This window comes from Carcharhinus amblyrhynchos, chromosome 14, assembly GCF_965287045.1.
Source record: "Carcharhinus amblyrhynchos chromosome 14, sCarAmb.v2.hapA, whole genome shotgun sequence".
NCBI classification, from domain to species: Eukaryota; Metazoa; Chordata; class Chondrichthyes; order Carcharhiniformes; family Carcharhinidae; genus Carcharhinus; species Carcharhinus amblyrhynchos.
In genome coordinates this window covers 19,972,009-19,985,932 of record NC_137337.1, presented here as the reverse complement: position 1 = coordinate 19,985,932, position 13,924 = coordinate 19,972,009, and the positions used below count along the sequence as shown (strand labels likewise).

General features: G+C 42.8%; 1 protein-coding gene and 1 pseudogene across 2 annotated transcripts in view; both read right to left on the bottom strand.

Moving 5' to 3' along the window:
* prima1 (proline rich membrane anchor 1) overlaps positions 1-13,924 on the bottom strand; it is a 57,106-nt gene that overhangs the window by 29,918 nt on the left and 13,264 nt on the right. The gene's annotated exons all lie outside the window — the stretch shown is intronic.
* Positions 6,886-7,553, bottom strand: LOC145352329 (small ribosomal subunit protein mS40-like; annotated as a pseudogene).

Sequence of the window (13,924 nt, the reverse complement as noted above, 5' to 3'; positions counted from 1 at the left end):
CCTCCTGCTCCCCATGTTAACTATCCTCTCAATTCTGGCATTGCCTCTCTCTCTCTCTCTCTTTCCCCCCTTCATATTACCACCATCTACCACTCCTCAGATAAGGCCTTGTAAACTTCCACCCATCTCCAATGTTCCTTTCTACTCCAAAGTCCATGCATAAGTGTTGCTACCTAAATCTGTGACCCTCATTCCCAGAATTCTTGTCTTAAATTCTTCCAAAATAGTTTCTGCCCCTGCCACAGTATCAAAATGACTCTTGATCGCCACCAATGGCACAGTTGTTACAAATATGGGGGTACTCAAGAGGCCAGAATTGGATGACAACAGATATCTCAAGAGGTTTGCAAGGCTCTTGCAGATCATAGATATCAGGAGGGCCAAGTAACTGTAAGAAAGACAACTTCATGGGAAGGAAGTCCATTTGGGGTCTTGAAGTCATTGCCATCCTATCCCAAAAAATAAGAAATGGCTTAATGAAGGAATTCAGGGTTATGGGTGCATGAGAGGAAAGTGGGCAAGAAATTTTCTTACTGGCACTTTTATGCAAGAGTAGCTAGAGATGCTATTCCATTTGATTTGATTTATTATTGTCCTATGTATTGGTATACAGTGAAAAGTATTGTTTCTTGTGTGCTGTACTGAAAAAACATATTGTACAAAGAAAAAGAAAGGAGAGTGCAGAAAGTAGTGTTATAGTCATAGCTAGAGTGCAGAGAAAGATCAACTTAATACAAGGTTGGTCCATTCAAAAGTCTGATGGTAGGAGGGAAGAAGCTGTCAATAAGGGAATTCCTAGCCCTCTAACCTCTCATGCACTCATGATTCTGTTGTTCCCTGAAATGCTTCATTCAGACAGTTTTATTTTTCTGGGATAGGACGGCAATGATCCCAAATCCCTAAATGGAGAGAGAGGACCTTTATAGCACCTTTCTTGAGTCGGTTGGTATGTGCCTTCAGACATCTTTTTCCCAACAGAAGAAGGTGAAAGAGGGTATGTCCAGGATATGTGGGGTCCTTGATTATGCTGGCTGCTTTTCCGAGGCAGCGGGAAATATAGACAGAGTCAATGGATAGGAGGCTGGTTTGTGTAATGAACAGGGCATCGTTCACCATCCTTTGTAGTTTCTTGCAATCTTGGTCAGAATAGGAGCCATACCAAATTATGATACAACCAGAAAGAATGCATCTCTAGAAATTAGTCAGAGAAAAGGTGGACATGCCAAATTTTCTTAGTCTTCAGAGAAGGTAGGGGCGTTCGTGGGCTTTCTTAATTATAGTGTCAGTGTGAAGTGATCAGGACAGATTGTTGGTGATCTGGACACCTGGAAACTCAATCATTTCCACTTCATCCTCATTGATGTAGATAGGCCATGTTCTCCACTACGTTTCCTGAAGTCGATGACTATCTCCTTTATTTTCATGTCTTGGAGGGAGAGATTATTATCGTCGCACCAGTTCACCAGATTCTCTATCTCTTTCCTGTACTCCGTCTCATCATTGTTTGAGATCCGACCCACTACAGTGGTATCATCAGAAGACGTAAAAATTGAGTTGGAGAGGAATTTGGCCACACAGTCAGAGTTGTATGAGGAGTATAATAAGGGGCTGAGGACACAGCTTTACGTGGGCACTGGCGTTGGGGATGAGTATGGAGGAGGTGTTGTTGCCTATCCTTACTGATTGCGCTCTGTGAGTTAGGAAGCCTAGAATCCAGTCACAGAAGGAGGAGCTGGATCCCAGGCCAAGGGGTTTGGAGATGAGTTTTGTAGGAATAATGGTGTTGAAGTCTGAACTGCAGTCAATAAATAGGAGCCTGACATAGGTTTCTTTGTTATCTAGGTGTTCTAGGGTTGAGTGTAGAGCCAGGGAGATGGTGTATGCTGCCCTATCAATTATATTCTATACCTATCAATGACAATGCCTCCCCTCCTCCCTCCCGCCACCAACACATTCACTATATAAATCTTGGCGGATTTCTCGTGTCTTCAGCTCTAATGAAGGGTCATCCTGACTTGAAATGTTGGCTTTATTCTGTCTTCACAGATGCTGTGGAGATGCTGGCATTGGACTGGGGTAAACACAGTAAGAAGTCTCACAACACCACGTTAAAGTCCAACAAGTTTATTTGATAGTAAACCCACAAGCTTGTGGAGTGGAGTGGTGAGTGGAGAATTCTACACTCACCTGATGAAGGGGCAAACCCCGAAAGCTTGTGAGTTTACTATCAAATAAACTTGTTGGACTTTAACCTGGTATTGTGAGGCTTCTTACTGTGTTCACAGATGTTCATGATGTGGGTATGCCGGCGTTGGACTGGCATAAACACAGTAAAAAGCCTGACAACACCAGGTTTTAGTCCAACCTATTTATTTGATAATATACTCACAAGCTTTCGAGGGGACTGCCTCTTTGTCACGAAGAGGCAGTCCCCTCGAAAGCTTGTGAGTATATTATCAAATAAATAGGTTGGACTAAAACCTGGTGTTGTCAGACTTTTTACTGTGTTCACAGATGCTGTCAGGCCTGCTGAGATTTTTCATGCCAGAGATGGCCCTGCTGCCGGCCTGTGAGGGAAACTGAGATTGGGGCGGTGAGGCAGCAGAGGTCCTGGCTAACTCGCTTCGTTCCACTTTCTTCTTGCTACATCACATCCTCACTGGATGAGCATCTGATCCCACGTGATTGATTTTGTGCTATTTGCTTGTCCCTTGTGCTTCAGGAAGCTCAGCTGCAGGAGCAGGGAAATCTTCCACACCACACTAATTAAAAAATCGAAAATCAAAATGGGAAACAAAGGCTTTCAAGGATATAGTGCCACTGGGAGGCTGGATATCAAGAGATATTTGGGGTAATTTAGTTATTATACCTGCTTAAACATCGTCCTTCAAATAGATTAAACATAAATGTCAGTCACACAATCTAATTAGCAGAAAATTACAAAAATTACTTTTTATTCAATTCACTGAACATCTTGAAAGACGTTCCTCTCACAGTAATCCAGACAGACTTTCACTGTCTGCACTGCATAACTGAGTCTAGCCCTAACAAATGCTTTTTGGCTGCTGCTGACTCTCAAAATTAAAAGAATCTCTTGGGGTCATGCAGACCAGCAAGATCCCAGGTTAGATCCCTGACTGGTTTCCTGACCCCTGCCAGGGTTGTGTCATGACCACTGTGGGGGAAATGCAAACCAAAATAAATCAAATTTACCGACCTATCCCGAAATGAAGAAATAACCAATATGATTTCACTTTCCGTAACTGTACTTTAACACAAATCAGAATCAAAATGAGTGAAACGTGATTGGCAGGCACATCGCAATTGGTGTGAATTACAGAAATGACATGTGGAATAGCCAATACGACAAAGACTACCTCATGGAGTTAGCAGACATTTGGTTTGCTGATCATCTTGCCTTTCTCCAATTTTCCCTTTTCCTCTATGGACTTAACCACTTCCAGACAGATAGCAGCTTTTACATAAACAGGGTTTCGCCTGTGCAACCTTTCCAATATGGCACACTTTGCTTTATTCTATCTGTCACTGTTGGCTTTCTCTTTCTACTCACACATATATGTGTCGATCACCTTCTGTCTATGGCTTTCCTTTGTGCCTGGCCACGTGGCTCTCTCTTCCTTTTTTTTGGTACTGCTTCCAGGTCAAGGATTGACAGGTCTCCTGGACCAGTGTTTCATATTAGCCGAGGAAATGACAATTGATTCCTTCACAATAGTTGCAAACTCTTAAACGTTCTTTCCAAACTTATAAAAACAATTACAGTTTACCCAAACATTCTGAAGTAATTAGAAGATTTCCTTACTGTTACTTTTTTTAATCATTTGTGAGACATGGTCAGCATTTATTGCCCATCCCTAGTCGCCCTTGGAAGGCAGTTGAGAGTCAACCACATTACTGTGGCTCTGGAGTCACACGTAGACTAGACCAGATCAGGATGGAAGATTTCCTTCCCCAAAAGACATTAGTGAACCAGATGGGTTTTTCTGACAATCGACAATGATTTCATGGTCATCAGTTGACTCTTAATTCCAAATATTTTTTAATTGAATTCAAATTCCACCATTTGCCATGGCAAGATTCAAACCCAGGTCCCCAGAATATTAGCTTCGTTTCTAGATTAACTGTCCAGCGATAATACCATTCGGCCATCACTATAGTCCTGCTCTGGACGAGGTAAAGGGGGTTATATTTCAATTCCAAGTGGAAGGAACATTTTGGTGAGACAGGATAAGGCTATACACAGTTGAACTGCTTGCTAACATTCACCATCAAAACTTATACTAAATTATGTGTTAGGGGGCCAAATGCCATCAGTGAAGATGTATTCCAGTAACTGGCGCCAATGCCTTCAGAACAGGGAGAAGCTCTCTCACTTATACTTTTCAAGAGAAGCAATGGTTTATGCTGCATTTTGTTTATGCAGCAAACTATTCATTCCGAAATTCAGAGTTTTTAAACTTCTTACCCTAGACTTTGGGCGGCATGACGGCACTGCTGCCACACCGTGCTGGGACCTGGGTTCAATTCTAGCCTCAGGTGACTGTCTGTGTAGAGTTTGCATGTTCTGCCTGTGTCTGCGTGGGTTTCCTCCGGGTGCTCTGGTTTTCTCCCACAGTCCAAAGATGTACGGGTTAGGTTGATTCGCCAGGCTAAATTGCTCCTTGGTGTTGGGGCGGGAGAGTTGGGGGGGGTGTGGTTAGCAGGGTAAATATTTGGGTTATGGGGATAGGGCTTGGGTGGGATTGTTGTCAGTGCAGACTCAGTGGACTAAATGGCCTCCTTCTGCGCTGGAGAGATTCTATAACAAGTCACTGAATAAAGAAGTTGAAATCTAGCATCACACAGATCAGCAAGAGGGTGCCTCAAGGCTTCATAAAGCCCCACTGTACTGATCAAGATTTTCATTATGTAGAGTCATTTTAACCTGACTCAACATTGGATAGGATGGATGAGTTTAGATTACTGCTGAGCTTCTCCACAACTGACCAGGTGCTGATTTGAAAAGAGTTGCCAACAAAAATGGTTAAGAGCTAGACTGTAATTTATAGACATTTTTCATGCTGGACCACTAGCTTTTATGTTTATCCTCCAAATAATATAACTTCCTATATAGCAGCAGAGCCATCACATTATTTAAAAATAGCAGACATAACCAATATTTTACATTGCAGATACTCCCCTTCACTGAGTGTTCCCCTTTAAAAAGTTGCCTAATGCTAAAGATATCTACTGGGGCCTCCACATTAAGCTGTGAATTATTTCTGTTTGGTGCTTTCATTCGAAGTAATGTTAAAATCTGGGCTGATATAATGGAAATCTGAACAACCCTGGCGCCGGCTGTCTGGCTTTGGTCCCGGTTAATTTTATGTCTCAATGAGAAGCCAGGAAGGAAGGGAGAGGTATAAAGAGCACGGACGATCAGATCGGGCTGGGCAATCGTCTAAATTCCGATCAGAAATGCCTGAATCATCTGGCGCTGTTCGCTGGAAAGAGATTGAAACGATTGCTGGTTTAAACTAAACTCTGAGCTTGAGTACTTTCTATATCAGCAGCTGCCCGGGTTTCATCTGAATCATGCAGAGATCATTATTACCATGTGCTGAAAGTCTGCTGGAGGTCACAGTCGATTTTGCGTCCAAATGCTTCACCTGAAACGTGGGTGCAGTTTCTATTATTCAGTACCAATGAATCAAATATGCTTTAGTAGTTCGTGCTTGTAGATTGTTTTTAGCTGTGAAGTTTTGTGAACCTTTACCAGAAAGGGGAGACAAAAATCCGCAGTCTGGTAGAGTTTTAATACAAAACGTTAATGGGTAGAGATTTTTAGCAGCACAAACTGATTTCTGAAAGTGCTTTATAAGATGGCTATTGACACCTGATGAAAAGATATTATCACAACTCACGTTGCTGTCACTCAAGGATTGGTGATCTTACAAAGGCCTATAAAATAATGAGGGGCACAGATCAGCGAGGTAGTCAACATCTTTTCACAAAGGTAGGGGAGTCTAAAACTAAAGGGCATAGGTTTAAGGTGAGAGGGAAGAGATATAAATGGATCCTGAAGGGCAATTTTTTGCACACAGAAGGTGCTGAGTGTCTGGAACAAGCTGCCAGACATAGTATTAGGCAGGTACAATTTTGTCTTTTAAAAAGCATTTAGACAGTTACATGGCTAAGATGGGCATAGAGGGATATGGGCCAAACGCCGTCAATTTGGATTAACTTATTGGTTAAAAAAAGGCAGCATGGACATGTTGGGCTGAAGGGCCTGTTTCCGTGCTGTAAACCTCTATGACTCTATGATACTAATTTTGAACCACTGCTTTCCTTGCTTGGGGCACTTTATCCTGTCTTGCATTTTCTTTGAAATATAGTGACTGAATGAGGCAGGATATTTAATATCAATTTACAATCCATCACAAACTGCAATGAATGGACCAGACCTTTGGCTGATTTCATATTTTGTTATGAAACAAGTTTAGCCAAACATGCTCCAGAACCACAATTGATACAGAATCATAGAAACCCTGGTGCAGGAGGAGGCCATTCAGGTCTGCATCAACCACAATCCCACCCAGACTCTATTTCTGTAACACCACATATTTACCCTGCCAATCCCTGTGACACTAGGGTCAATTTAGCATGACCAATCAACCTAACCCACACATCTTTGGACAGTGGGAGGAAATTGGAGTGCCCGGAGGAAACTCACGCAGACACAGGGAGAATGTGCAAACTCCACACAGACAGTCATCCAAACTGGGAATTGAACCCGGGTCCCTGGTGTTGTGAGGCAGCAGTGCTAACTACTGTGCCACCGTGCCGCCTTAGCTTGATCAGTAGTTATCGGAACCATTTCAAAACCTACGTCACAAAGTTTTGAGCGATGCTCTTTTTCAGGCAGGGTTCGGACATCTTGTGAATCCGAGCAATCTCCTTTTCAGGCAGCTCCTGCCACGGATACCAGCTGTCACAGAGTCCCTCCTGCCAGGGTGGGGGTGGAGTTTTGCCCACTGCACCATGGGAACCAGAATAATCATCCCAGATTGAACGCAATGTGCGGGACTTGGAATCTGAGCAAACTATGATCCTTAGCATTCCGTGATGCTTTGATCAATTCCTTGTACTGTTTCGTACAAATACCAGTTCTGGTCAGCAGGCGGATGCCTCAGCAAGATCAAATGAACTTGTCCAGGAGGATCATGTTCCTGATTTTTTGTATCGCAACATACCAGACAGGACCGCCACTGAGCTTGAACCCACTTATGTGGGTCTTCTGATGTGGGAGCCCATCTTCATGGTTCCAATGATAGTTAGCTCAAACTGGCTGTTTGCCATATCGCTCAGTATACTCTTCGCTCTGCATGTATACCCACTGGCTAAAGTGCAGTCAGATCAGGTTGAAAGCAGTCTGGTTCAAAGGCTGGCAAACTAGTTGCAACATCCTCCATTGTGGAACTGCACTCAGCAAAGCCCTGTGAGCCACTGCTGCTCCTGAACTGAGCCCTCAACTGACTCAGTAGTGCTGCCATGTTGTTGTGCAGGGTGGATGGGGGCCAAAGAACAAAGAACAACACAGCATGGGAAACAGGCCCTTCGGCCCAACGAGCCATTTTTAGACAAAGATGAGAAAAAATGCTTTCTTCCAGAGGGTAGAGAGTCTTTGGAACTCCTTTCCTCATAAGGCATAAGAATCAATGAATGTTTTCAAGGTGGAGGTAGATAGATTCGTGATAAGCAAGGGGCTTAAAGGCTACTGGGGGTAGGTGGGAGGATCGGCCATGATCTTATTGAATGGGCGGAGCAGTTCCAGAGGGCTGAGTGGCCTTCCCCTGCTCTGAATTTGTATGTTTGTATGTATGTTCTTGTACAAAGTCAATTTCTCAGGGAGGCAGGCAAAGCTAACCTGAGGAAAAAAACAATTAGCTAGTGCCAACTCAAACTCACTTCCTCACTGTAAAGCACTGAGCAGATCAAAACTCTTTCTGATGCACCAAGCAGTGATTGCCTCGCGCTGTGATGCCCAAAGGGAGAATGGTCCTCCAGTGATTTCAGTGAGAATGCTTGTGCTTATTCTGCACACATATTTGTTTCTTGCCCATTAGGATTGTGATTCTAAAATTTAGTTCGGTGACCGTGCTAATTCAAGGTGAAAGTCTTGGTGTAGTCAGATTTCAGCTCAGCTGATCTGCTTGCACAGTAATCCACCCAAATAAGGAGATCAGTCATGGAGTCCAATGCCAGGCAAAGAAAATGCACCACTTCAGAAGACTATAAGTCCCCCAGTGAAATCACATTTTTTATCTTGAGACCAATCACTTCCTCACTCGTGGAAATCCAAACTCCCACTCAGACCAGGGGCAGGGATGGGGGAAATTCACATCCACAAGTGTTTTTGGCTGAAAAATCTCCTATAATTGACTTTGAAACATGTGAAGGCATAAGATAACTACCATGTAAGCATTGAAACAAGCACACTATCTGGGCTGCAGCGCTATTATGCTGACGAGAGACAGGAAGAGTTGAGGTAACATATTCACATGCTTAGGAAATAAAACCAGAAGACCTGGCATTGACTTAAAGAAATGGCAACAACATAACCAGCTCTGCCAACAATACAGTTTTTACTGCAATTTATTGCATTAAAACAATGGCCTCTTTATTAATATCTGGGAGCTATTGCCAAAATTGGGAGAGATGTCCCATAATCAAGAACAGCAAGGGCCTGACACTTTCATACTTATTGAATCATACCTCATATCCAAAACCCCAGGCACCACCATCACCATGCCCAGGTCCAAAAGCAGGTAAGACCCAGCAGAGATGATGGCACAGTGGTATACAATTAGGAGGGAGTGACCCTGGGAGTCCTCAAATTCGTCACTGGGCATGTCCTCCATTGTGTTGTGTGGCACCAACACTCTGCTAAATGGGACAGATCTAAGACTGGCCATCCGTGAGGCATTGTGGACCATCAGCAGCAGCAGAATTGTATTCAACCACAATCTGTAACCTCATGGCCCCACATATCCCCCCTCTACCATTACTATCAAGCCAGGGATCAACACTGATTCAATGAAGAATGCAAAGGACATGCCAGGAGCACCACAAGAAATAACTAAACCCATGATATCAACCTAGTGAAGTTAATATACAGGAATACCTAGATGCCAAATAGCAGAGGCAGCATACAAAAGGCAGGGTTGAGCAATTTTACAACCAATAAATCAGATCTAAGTTTTGCAATCCTGCCACATTCAATGGTGAATCGTGATGAACAATTAAACAACTAACAGGGGAGGAGGCTCCACAAATATCTTAAAATCCTGAATACAGGAGTTGGGCCATCTTATTGAAGTTGTACAAGATATTAATAAGGCCACACTTTGTGTATAGTTCTGGTCATTGTACTATAGAAAGGGTGTAATTAAAAAAGAAAGAGTGCAGATAAGATTTACTAGCATACTACTGGGACCTGATGACTTAAGTTATAAGGAAAGGCTGGATAGACTGGGACTTTTTTCCTTGGAGAGTAGCAGGCTTAGTTAATGTCTTAGAGAGGCCTACAAAATAATGAGGAGCATGGGTAAAGTAGATAGTCAACATTTTTTCCCAAAGGTAGAGGAGTCTAAAACTAGAGGGCATAGATTTAAAATGAGAGGGAAGAGATACAAAAGAGTCCAGAGGGACGATTTTTTTCACACAGAGGGTAGCGAATATCTGGAACAAGCTGCCAGAGGCAGTACTAGAAGCAGGTACAACTTTGTCTTTTAAAATGCATATAGACAGTTACATAGTTAAGAGTATTGAAGGATATGAGCCAAACACGGGCAATTGGGACTAGCTTAGTGGTTAAAAACTGGGTGGCATGGACAAGTTGGGCTGAAGAGCCTTATTCCATGCTGTAAATCTCTATGACTCTATGACCTCAAATATTGGGGGAGCCAAGCATAACCATTGCAAAATGAAAGCGATTTGCAATCATCTTCAGGCAGAAATGCTGATGGATGATCCATCTTGGCCTCCACTTGTCAATCTTCAACCAACTTGATTCATTTCATATGATATCAAATGGTTGAACGTGCCAGATACTGCAATAAGATATGGGCCCTGACAATATTTCAGCAACGGAACTGAAGATTTACACTCTAGAATCATCAGTACTCTAGCCAAGCTGTTCCAGTCCAGCCACAACACTGGCATCTATCTGACAATGTTGAAAATTCCCCACATATGTCCTGTCCACAAAAAGCAAGAGAAACCCAATTCAGAAAAGTACTACCCATTAGCCTCCTCTCGATCACCAACACATTGACTGAAGGTGTCATTGATTGCTATCAAGCAGCAATTACACAGTTATAATCTGCTCACCGATGCTCAGGCCCACTCAGCTCCTGACCTCAATACTGCCAGGATCCAAACATTGGCACAAGAAGAGAGATAACAGTGACTGCCCTTACCTTCATTGCGGCATTTGACCATTGAATGTAGCACAACGAAGTCCTGACAAATTTGAAGTCAACAGGAATCATGGAGAAAGCTCTCTGCTGGTTGGAGTCATATTGAGCATAAAGGAAGATGCTGTGGTTGTTGTACGTTAATTATCTCAGTCCCAGGACATCGCTGCAGAGGTTCTTCAGGCCCAACCAACTTCAGCTGCTTCCTTAATGTCCTTCCTTCCATCATAAGGTCAGGAGTAGGGATGTTCAATGAAGATTGAACAATATTCAGCACCATTTGCAACACCTCAGATTCTGAAGTAGTCCATGCCAATTTGCAGAAAGTCTTGAATAACATTTGGGTTTAGATTGATAAGTGACAAGTAGGATTTGTTCTACACAAGTGCCAGGCTATGATCATCTCCAATAAGAGAAAATCTAACTATCTTCCCTTGACATTCAACAGCATTACATTACTGATGAAGATGACAACCCCTCACTATCAACGTTCGCTGACCAGAAGTCGAACCGGATCAGCCACGTAAATACTGCGAATAATGCACCTCCTGACTCTCCAAAGCCACCTTCATACCATCCTTCCCCACCATCTATCTGTAAGGCACATGTCTGAAGTGTGATAGAATACTTTCCACTGAGTGGGATGCGTAAAGTTCCAACAAGAAACTCAGCACCACCCGGGACAAAGATGCTGCTTGATCAAACATTTACTTGCTCCATCACTGCTGCACAATGGTAGCGATATATGCTACAGACAAGATGCACTGTAGCAATTCACCAAGGTCCCTTCAACAGCACTTTCCAAACTCACAACCTCCACCACAGAGAACAGGGAGGGGCAACCCAGGTTAGTGAATGGGCTGCATGAGTGGCCCTCCTTCACCTCAGTGGGCTGCAAGTTGGAAATCAAGCTTCTCACAAACCATAACCCCATGAATAAGATATCTCACAACACCAGGCTAAAGCCCAACAAGTTTATTTGGAATCACGAGCTTTTGGAACACTGCTCCTTCATCAGGTGAGTGGTGATGGAAGAGCAGTGCTCCAAAAGCTCATCATTCCAAATAAACCTGTTGGACTTTAACCCGGTGTTGTAAGACTTCTTACTGTGCTCACCCCAGTCCAATGCTGGCATCTCCACACCATGAAAAAGATCAAATACATGCCAAGTATTTGAAAATGGGTAATAGAAAATGATTCATCATTCATATGTTAATAGAACTATCAACATCAAATGGTAAAAATAAAAGAAATATTTACACTTTGGAAGCATACAACTCTCACAGTCAATGCTGTGTGCAAACTACGCATACCTCACATCATCTGCCCTTGCTTTATGTATGTATCACCTCAGTCATACTGATAGGCAAAAAACAACATGGTCAGAAATCAACGAAATATGCAACTCTGTGTGTGGGCAACAAACAGACAACCAAATTTCTGATGGGCCACACTCAGGACTTAGATGGGCTGCATGTAGCCCACTACTGGCCCAGAAGGACAGGCGCATCAGATCACCACTGCCTGCAGGTTCCTTCCTGAGCCACACACCATCGCAACTTGTAAATATATCAGCAATCCTTCACTGTGGAGGGACCAAAATCCTGGAATTCCCTTCCCAGCAGCATTGTGGGTGTACCTGCACCAGGTGGACTGCAGCAGCTCATCGCCACCTTCCCGAGGGCAATGAGGGATGGAACAAAATGCTGGCCTTGCCAGTGACACCCGCATTCTATGAAAGAATTTTAAAAAATACTAGTATGGAAGGATGTTTATTTTGGCATTAACTTAAATAACTAGAAACTTGCATTTTATGCAGTGATTAATTGTGTGTAGAAGCAAGTAAAGCACAGGCATTTCAGCTCCCACTCATAGGAGGGAAATAGTTTTTTGAGCCCATAATTTCTCTTTCATTTTAATTAGTTCTTTCTCTAAAATACCATGATCATGTTCCCTGAAGTATGGGTTACACCTTACTGGAATTCACTAAGTGAATTTGCTTCAATTACTGCCAGTACAAATCAGCCTTTTAAACAAAGGTCAACTGGCTGTTGTTCCTCTTGCATTATTACATCTAAGATTTTAGTGGACAGTGTTTTGAAAATGCCTGATTTCATGATTCATATGTTTTAAGAGCATATATTTTAGCAGGGATTAAAGATTGAGGTTTTTAAATGTAAAATAATGGAAGAACCCACTGGATGCTGGCAAACAAACAGACATTAAGTGACCACCGTTCAAAGGATGACCTGTGTTTATTTAAGTTTAAAGTTTATTTATTAGTGTCACAAGTGGGCTCACATTAACACTGCAATAAGGTTACTGTGAAAATCCCTGAGTCGGCATACTCCAGCGTCTGTTCGGGTAGTACACTGATGAAGAATTTAACATGGCCAATGCACTAAACCAGCACATCTTTCGGATTTTTAATAAGGTCACAATTAAAAGTAGGAAAATATTCAATGACAGTTGGTCCCTTTATGAGTTTCATGGAGATGTCCACAATTACCCACATACTGGGTTTAGAATATTGATATGGTTTCCCAGAACAAAGGAAATGCTTTAGAATGGGAGCAACGATGTGGAAATGCTGGATTTGGACTGGGGTGGGCACAATAAAAAATCTCATAGCAGCAGGTTAAAGTCCAACAGGTTTATTTGGAATCACAAGCTTTTGGAGCACTGCTCCTTCATCAGGTAAGTGCCCGATGAAGGAGCAGAGTTCCAAAAGTTTGTGATTCCAAATAAACCTGTAGGACTTTAACCTGGTGTTGTGAGACTTCTTACTTAGAATGGGAGATAATTGGTGCTATTTAATGGGACATGTAAGAGCAGGAAATATGGTGGATGTTGGGGACTTAATTAGGTTGGTTTCCCAATGTAGGGTTGAAATCGTGAGATAAAGTCAGCAGTGTGTCAAAGGTGGAGCAGCCAGCACACTGCCACATTGGTAAATAGTTTGCCACATTCATCTGTCTACACATTAATTGGGAAGCACATCAAATTAAGTCTTGCCTTCATATTAAGTCAGTGGGAAACTCATGCCTCCTGCTTCCCAACAGCTTCAAGACACTAGGACAGGTTGTTCAATCTTTGGGTCTGAGGTGAGTTTTTGTCTTTGGCTAATTCACCAGCGCATTAGTAGGAGTAAATAGCAGAAAGGAATAGGCGGTGGTTGCATTGCAATGGTTGGGCATCCACTTCCTGCCTTGCCAATGAGAGCTGTGCGCATCTTATTAAATTCTGTCCAATGAGTTTGGACCTCTAGCTGAAACATTCCAGATATACCACTTTGCCATAGGGACAGATAACAGGGAAGGATTTCTCACAGAAACAGACAGTTGTTGCTGGGGGATGGTTTGGAAACAAGCAAGTTGTCGGGGTTTTGGATCAACTGTGGTTAGCAGAGAAAGCCATTTGCCAGAAGCTGTAGATCAATGGCAAAA